Raw genomic sequence first — 9,013 nt, 5'->3', positions numbered from 1 at the left:
CCGAGTATGGCATGACACTCACACTAGCCCCTAGATCACATAAGGCTTTGTTGATCGTCGTGTCGCCAATGGTACACGGTATTGAGAAGCTTCCCGGATCCTTTAACTTTGGAGGTGAACTCCCTTGAAGTATTGCACTACTCACCTTAGTAAAGGCGATAGTCTCAAGTTTCCGGATCGACTTCTTCTTTGTGAGGATATCTTTCATGTACTTTGCATAGGCCGGAACGTGATTGATTAATTCCGTGAAAGGAATTGAGACTTCTAAATTCTTCACAATTTCCATGAACTTTCCAAGTTGATCATCAAATTTGGGCTTGGCTTGACGACTTGGAAAAGGAAGTCTAATCACAATGGGCTCCTTCTCTTTGGCCTTGTCTTCATTTTTCTTTGAACTTTCTTCTTTTGATGATTCTCCTTCTTTGAAGTTTTGCACAACAACTTCATTCTCACTAGCTTTCACAACTTCATCCTCAACTTGCTTCTTCGGTGCTTCATATCTTGTACCACTTCTCAAGTGAATGGCACTAACCGTTTCATGTCTAGGGGGATTACTTTGAGGTGGTAATTGCCCCTTTTGTCTTTGTGAGCTTGAAGATGCTAGTTGAGTCAATTGTGTTTCCAACATCTTGGTGTGAGCTAGAATGTTGTTGATGGTGGTGTCTTTTGCTTGGCTATCTTTTTGCATTTGGGTGAAAAATTCTTGTTGATTCTTTTGCATTTGGAGGACCGCTTTTTGGACATCAAAACCTTGGTCATTTTGGTGATTGTATGGATTTTGATTTTGGTAACCTTGGTTTTGATTGTAAAAGGGTCTTTGATTTTGATTCCTCATGGGTGGTGGAGTGTATGTTGTTTGAGGGTTTTGAACATTTTGGCTTTTGTATGAGAGATTTGGATGGAACTTGGTGTTTTCATTGTAAAAATTTGAATAAGGGGTACCACTTTTGTAAGCTTGGAAAGCATTAACTTGTTCGGTTGTTCCCCTACACTCACTTGAGTCATGACCCAAAGTTCCACAATTCTCACATATCCCACTTGGGATTGATGAGGATGCCGTCATGGCATTGACATGATGCTTTGATGATTTTGAGTTTTCCTCAAGTCTAGCCATAGCTTGTTCAAACTTCAAGTTGATTGTGTCAATGTGAGCACTAAGTTGAGCACCCAATTGAGTAACGGAGTCCACTTCATACTTTCCTCCTCTAGCAGCCTTGCGAGGCCGACTATATTGTGAATTATGGACCGCCATTTCCTCAATTTTGTTCCATGTTTGATTGTCATCAACTTCGGTGAACATTCCATTTGATCCCATATTGAGAATGTTCCTTGAATCTTCATATAAACCATTCCAAAATTGTTGCACTAAAAACCATTCGCTAAGTCCATGGTGAGGACATGAGCGACAAATACCTTTGAACCGCTCCCAAGCTTCATACAAAGATTCTTCATCCCTTTGCTTAAAACCCGTAATTTGAGCTCTTAGCATGTTAGTCTTTTCCGGTGGGTAGAATTTTTTGTAGAAAGCTAGAGCTAACTTCTTCCAAGAATCTATTCCAAGGGTGGCCTTATCAAGGCCCTTCAACCATTGCTTTGCGGTGCCGATTAACGAAAAAGGAAATAAGACCCATCTTATTTGGTCTTGAGTCACGCCCGTTTGAGAGATAGCATCACAATAATCGCAAAAGGTTTCCATATGAGAATGAGGGTCCTCACTAGGCATTCCCCCGAATTGGCTCCTCTCAACTAGTTGGATGAAGGCGGACTTGGCAATAAAATTACCGGTGAGATGTTGCGGTGTAGGAGTACCATTTGGTAGATTCTCCTCGGTGGGTATAGAGTGTGACGAGAATTTAGGCATTGTAGGTGGATTTTGTGTGGTATTGTTTAATGGGTTCTCTTCTCCTTCTATTACGAAAGGATTGACAAACTCACTAGTGGGTTGAACAACTTCACCAACACCTCCCAAATTCCTCCTAACAAGTCTCCTATTATTCATCAAGGTTCTTTCGATTTCACGGTCAAAAGGTAACAAATCTCTTTGTAACCTTCTAGACATGCAAAATATCAAACAACTCGAAAACAATTAGAACAAACCTTGAGGAGTTTTACTTCCCCAAGGTGAAAAAGACACAACTAATAACAATAAAAGAAATCTTAAATCAATTAAACACCGTCCCCGGCAACGGCGCCATTTTTGATCGAGGCCATTTCGTGTTCACAATTAAGCATATGTGGTCGTTGGTCAATGGTCGATACAAAACACAATTTATACTCCACAAACAACTCTACAATTAGTAAAGAGGCAAGTAAAGGTCGGATCCCAAGGGACGGGTATTGAATTGAGAATTCTATTGTAACTAGTAGTGTCTAAGGGGTGTCACAAATTGGGTTGATGTAGAAGGTCACTAAACTAGAATAACAATGAAAATAAACTAGCAAGATGAATAAAATAAGGGGTGTAAACAATTGATTAAAAGAACTAGGGTGTCATGGGTTCATAGGGGAATCATGGGATATGATCATACAAACATGTTCTCAAATTATAAGCAAGCAATTATTGTTGTGATGGATTGAGTTGGGTTATATCTTACAATCCTAGGAAAGTTTGGGTCCCGAGCCGAATCGATTAGATTGTACAACACCTACAAGTCGACTTAATCTTTCCTACTCAACACATGCATGGTCTAACAAGACTCGAGTTGGGTTATGTCTTACAAGTCAAGTTGAAAGGATAGAAGATGATAGTAAATGCAAGGATTCATAGGCTTAGCATTTCATCAAATATAACATGTGCATGTATTAAGATCAAAACAAGCAAGCAAATAAGATATGAAAGCATATCGATTTAAGCATGAATCATTCCCCATGTTGGTTTCCCCTAATCACCCATTAAACCCTAGCTAAGAGACTACTCACTCATTATCATGTTGATCATGCTAGAAAGGTTGTCAATCATACTAACATAATGAAACATGATGAATAAATGAAAGTAATTAACAATAATTAAAAAGGGATTAAGAGATTATACCTACTAATGATTCCAATAATAAAGCAAGAATAATAGAAGTACTTGAATCCTAGATTGAGAGGTTGTCAATCTCCCAATAATAACCCAAATAATCTTCAATTACCCAAAATAAAGGAAGAACAAGAGAGAGATTAAATAACTAAAACTTGGATTAAAACTTGATTAATACTTGATTAATACTTGATTACAATATTGAAGAGAGATTTGATTGATATTAACTACACTAATTATTGATAAGAAGAACATGCTCCTCTAATTAGCCTAATGGGGTATTTATAGTGAAAATTAGGGAGGATGCATTAGGGTTAACTAAGGGCTAAACTAGTAATTACACTTTTTAAGTTGAGCAAGGAGAATCCGGTATTTTCCGAGAGAAGGGCTTCTCTTTTCGTAGCTTGAAGAATGAAAATCGTCTTTGTCTTTTGAAATCCGTGCGGATTGGAGTCGGGACGGCCGGATCTGGGCTGAGGAATCCGAGCTGATTCAAGAGAGGGACGCTCGGATTGTGCTGGGGGAATCCGAGCGGATTCCAAGGTGGGACGCTCGGATTGGGCTGGACGGACGGATTGTCTGCAATCCGTTCGGATTGTTGGTCAGCTTCAATTCTTCTTCTTTTTCTTCCCTTTTCTTCATAAATTCCTTGGGGATTTCCTCGGGGACTCAAGGATCCTTTTCTCAACATTGTTCTTCTACTATGATATGTACAAAGGCCTTCTAGTCTTGTCTCTCCTTGATGCTTGGTCATTGAATACAATCAATTTAGCCTCGTTTTGCCATGAAAATGCAAGATTCTTACTCCTTTCCTACCAAGGGATCAAAATCTCAAAGAATATGCAAAACAAAGAACTAAAGATAAGAAATGACCCAAATAGGCACTAAAAAGCATGGAAACAATGGTAATTCGGGGGCTAAATATGCGCTAATTATGGTCACATCACCAACTAGGCAAAGGACATGAAGGATCAAGTAGTCCTTGCCTAGCTAAATGAAGGAGGGGTGGATATTGGGCTAAGTATGCATCTTCTCGATCCTTATAAGCTTGTTTGTGCATCTCTTGCATAAGTAGAGCCATGTTGTCATTGCTTGCTTTAACACCTTCGGGTTTGAACTCTTGATACTTGAATGGAAAGGGTGGTGTGACAATGGAGGAAGAGGGCATTTCAATTTCACCCCTTTGTTGACGGATGATATATTCGGCTTCTTTTGAGAGGGGAAGAAGGTAGTTGGTCCGATGGACACTCAAACGGCATATCTTGGAAGGCAAAGTAAAAGATCTAGCATCATTGGTGGGCCACCCATATTTGGTGTCAAGAGGATTATGGGTAACCCACTTGTACTTGTTAATCATGGCATCCATGTCAATGAGATGACTCCCCCTTTTTCGCCACATACTTGTTATCCTTGTTGAAATTCGGATCAAAGTACTTAGCCAAAAGAGTGACTAGACCTCCATTTACAATAAAAGCGGTGCCTTGCTTTCCACAATCAACATTTAGCCATCTTTCCACCAAAAGCCTTAGAGAATTGTAAGGCTTGGTGAATTCCCTTCCAATATTTAAGGATGACTCAAGTAGAACACAATCGAGCTTGGTAAAGTGGTTAGTGTCTTTTCTTGCAATGATAGTATTCCCGACGACCTTGTGCCGCACTCTAATGCCCGGATGGTGGACTAATAGAGCGCGACTAGCATGATAGTTCTCAAATTTCCTCCCGGAAATCGCCTCCCAAAGAGGAGCGGGGTCATATTTTTCGGGCTTCTTGTAATAACTAGGTGAATCACTAAGACCTAATGCTTTACCCAATTCATCAAAGGTGATGCGCCTACTCACATTGGCAAGCGAACTCGATGTTTTCTCTAGTCTCTACCTTAGTTACTTTCAAAGAACTCAAGAATTCCAAGGTAAGGGAGGGGTATGTCAATTCTCTTGTAGCAAACAATTTTCCCAACCCCATGGCTTCAAAGAAGGCTTTTGTTTGTTCAAGGACACCCAATTTGTTCAAGGCATCTTCACATATGAATTTGGTGGGTAGAAAGGATTTCCTAGCATACTTGGCGAATGTATCCCTATGGGAGTTAGAAATGAAAATTACCTCCGGATAGTTTGATAATTGAGCAATTTCCGGAGTTGTTGATGTTGTTGCTTCCAAGGGAGGAATTTGTTGTTGTTGAACTTCCAAGTTTGAACTAGCTACCACCATAGCCAATGAGGCTTTCTTTGCTTGAAGACATTGTTGTCTTGTTGACAGTGCCTTTGCCTTAGGTGTCTTTGTTGATCCTTTTGTTCTTGCCATTGATGAAAATACCAAGAAAATAGTGAAAATCTTCAATTTCCAAGTATACCCAAATCAATTTTAAGATGAAAGGCTTTGCCTTTGTAATTTCAAAAATCGACTCAAAGGTTGAATATTTTGGTGCTTGGTTTGATTTTTGTTGGAAGAGGAGTGATTAATTGTTGTTAAAAGGAAGTTTGGATTTGATTTTATTGAATTTGGTTGAGGAAATCTTGTTTTGGTGATGGAGAGGATGAGGGTTTTGAGTTTTGGGGTTTATGGGTAGGGTTTTGAATTAATGAATGAAGAAATGAATGTGGGAAGGGGTATTTAAAACACCCGAAAATTTTGAAACTGCAGGGGAAGACGGGCGTCTTTCCTTCGGGACGCTCGGATTCTGCCTATTTTGGGTTCAGGATTCTCGCCTAAAGACGGGCATCTTTCAGCTGGGGGCGCTCGGATTCTTTGATTGTTTGGACGAGCGTCTTCTATCGAAGACGAGCGGATTACGAGACAACAAGCTTTCTTGTTTTACACAGCAAAAGACGGGCGTCTTCCTGCAAAGACGGGCGGATTTCTGAAGACGAGCGTCTTCTCTACCAGGACGCCCGAATTCTTCGACAGTCCCAAAATTTCAATTTTTCAGTTAAAGTGGACGGGCGGATTCTGGCAAAGACGCTCGTATTTCCTGAAGACGAGCGGATTCCCCTTGAAGACGCTCGGATTCTCCCTGTTTTACCCGGATTCGGTTCCATCCGTTCACTTGCATATCCCTTGTCATTTTTCATTCTTCAAATCCCGTGTTCTTCATTGTAGGGGCACTACTAAGGCATTAATAGCCTAGGCAATTGCTATCCCCACACTAAGCTAAAGAACTACACATCAATTAAATCATTAGTCCCTCCCTCACTTCTCTCAAAAATGATAATTACCTTGATCAAAGTATAAAAATCCAAAAATGACAAAAATGCAATGTAAGAATTAAAATGCAAGTTAGGGAGTTAGAAATATTTACAAATGGTGGTTTGGAGAGGACTCCACCAAACTCTCATGCTTAGTGAGATGTCATGGGGGCATGTCCAAGGTGTTGTTGATGTTGCTCAACACCTTGAAGAAGTAGTCAAAAGCTTGTTCATTACCATGATAAAGATCTTCAATAGACCTTTGCCCTTGTTGTCCTTCATGTCGGTCTTTATCTATAGCATTACCAATATAGGGATTGAAAATCCCTTCAAACTCATCGTCCCAAAGACCACAAACTTCATCTACTTGATCACTAAAGATCTCTTGAGTTGATAGAGACAACTCTCCCACTTTCTTATCTTGGCCAATGAGGCCATCCTCTTCATTGCTTGACTTTGGTGAGATTTTCAAGCTCTCTTTGTTATAATTCACTTGCTCTTTGAATGGAGCATCATCAATTTTCTTCTTCCATTGGAATTCCGACTTCTTCCTATCATCCTTCCGGCTATAATGATCGACCATAAAACATGGTTCATGCAAACGGGGAGCTCCCATGGTCTTGTCAAGATTGAAAGTTATGCTCTCATCTCCCACTTCTAGAGTGAGCTCTCCATGCTTCACATCAATCACCGCACCCGCGGTGTGTAAGAAAGGTCTTCCTAGAATGATTGGAATGTTGGAGTTTTCTTCCATGTCAACAATGACAAAGTCCACCGGGATGAAAAATTTTCCAACTCTTACGGGAACATCTACCCATATCCCTAATGGTGTCTTCGTCGATCTATCGGCCATTTGGAGTGTGATATTGGTGCATTTAAGCTCACCCATCCCCAACCTTTTACTCACCGAGTACGGCATAACACTCACACTAGCCCCTAGATCACATAAGGCTTTGTTGATCGTGGTGTCGCCAATGGTACACGGTATTGAGAAGCTTCCCGGATCTTTGAGTTTTGGAGGTGAACTCCCTTAAAGGATTGCACTGCTCACCTTAGTGAAGGCGATAGTTTCAAGCTTCCGGATCGACTTCTTCTTTGTGAGGATGTCTTTCATGTATTTTGCATAGGCCGGCACGTGATTGAATAATTCCGTGAAAGGAATCGAGACTTCCAAATTCTTCACAATTTCCATAAATTTTCCAAGTTGGTCATCAAATTTGGGCTTGGCTTGACGAATTGGAAAAGGAAGTCTAATCACAATGGGCTCCTTCCCCTTGACCTTGTCTTCATTTTTCTTTGAAATTTCTTCTTTTGATGGTTCTCCATCCTTGGAGTTTTGCACCATTTCTACTTTGTCACTAGCGTCCACAACTTCATCCTCAACTTGCTTCTTTGGTGCTTCATACCTTGTACCACTCCTCAAGTGAATGGCACTAACCGTTTCATGTCTTGGTGGATTACTTTGAGGTGGTAATTGCCCCTTTTGCCTTTGTGAGCTTGAAGATGCTAGTTGAGTCAATTGGGTTTCCAACATTTTGGTGTGAGCTAGGATGTTGTTGATGGTGATTTCCTTTGCTTTACTATCTTTTTGCATTTGAGTGAAAAAATCTTGTTGATTCTTTTGCATTTGGAGGACCGTTTTTGAACATCAAAACCTTGGTCATTTTGTTGATTGTATGGAGTTTGATTTTGGTAACCTTGGTTTTGGTTGTAAAAGAGTCTTTGATTTTGGTTTCTCATGGGAGGTAGGGTGTATGTTGGTTGAGGGTTTTTAACATTTTGGCTTTTGTATGAGAGATTTGGATGGAATTTGGTGTTTTCATTGTAATAGTTTGAATAAGGGGTACCACTCTTGTATGCTTGGAAAACATTCACTTGTTCATTTGTTCCCCTACATTCACTTTGGTCATGTCCCAAAGTTCCACAAATCTCACATATCCCACTTGGGATTGATGAAGATGCCGTCATGGCATTAACATGATGCTTTGGTGATTTTGAGGCTTCTTCAAGTCTAGCCATAGCTTTTTCAAACTTCAAATTGATGGTATCAATGTGAGCACTAAGATGAGCACCCAATTGAGTAATGGAGTCCACTTCATGCTTTCCTCCTCTAGTAGCCTTGCGAGGTCTACTATATTATGGGTTATGGACCGCCATTTCTTCAATTTTGTTCCAAGTTTGATTGTCATCAACTTCGGTGAACATTCCATTTGATCCCATGTTGAGAATGTTTCTTGAGTCTTCATAAAGACCGTTCCAAAATTGTTGTACCAAGAACCACTCGCTAAGTCCATGATGAGGACATGAGCGACAAATTCCCTTGAATCGCTCCCAAGCTTCATACAAAGATTCTTCATCTCTTTGCATAAAGCCCGTAATTTGAGCTCTTAGCATGTTAGTCTTTTCCGGTGGATAGAACTTTTTGTAGAAAGCTAGAGCCAACTTTTTCCAAGAATCAATTCCGAGAGTAGCCTTATCAAGGCCTTTCAACCATTGTTTCGCGGTGCCAATTAGAGAAAAAGGAAATAAGACCCATCGAATTTGGTCTTGAGTTACACCGGTTTGAGAAATCGCATCACAATAGTCGCAAAACGTCTCCATATGAGTGTGAGGATCTTCACTAGGCATCCCCCCGAATTGGCTTCTTTCGACTAATTGGATAAATGCGGATTTGGCAATAAAATTTCCGGTTAAGTGTTGTGGTGAGGGAGTACCATTGGGTAGGTTCTCCTCGGTGGGTATGGAATGTGATGAAAACTTAGGCATTGTGGGTTGATTTTGTGTTGGATTTTGTGTTGGGTTCTCCTCA

At 40.4% G+C, this 9,013-nt stretch overlaps 2 non-coding genes across 2 annotated transcripts; both read left to right on the top strand.

The window, feature by feature from the left end:
- Window positions 1-1,382: 1,382 nt before the first annotated feature.
- On the top strand, window positions 1,383-1,489 carry LOC141637896 (small nucleolar RNA R71). The gene has a single exon (XR_012541947.1). It is a non-coding gene; the product is annotated as a small nucleolar RNA R71 (small nucleolar RNA).
- Window positions 1,490-8,491: 7,002 nt separating this feature from the next.
- LOC141637895 (small nucleolar RNA R71) lies at window positions 8,492-8,598 on the top strand. Its single transcript, XR_012541946.1, has one exon. It is a non-coding gene; the product is annotated as a small nucleolar RNA R71 (small nucleolar RNA).
- Window positions 8,599-9,013: the final 415 nt, after the last annotated feature.

The sequence above is a fragment of the Silene latifolia genome, unplaced genomic scaffold (assembly GCF_048544455.1).
Source record: "Silene latifolia isolate original U9 population unplaced genomic scaffold, ASM4854445v1 scaffold_156, whole genome shotgun sequence".
NCBI lineage: Eukaryota > Viridiplantae > Streptophyta > Magnoliopsida > Caryophyllales > Caryophyllaceae > Silene > Silene latifolia.
This window is presented reverse-complemented; position numbering and strand designations above follow the sequence as displayed.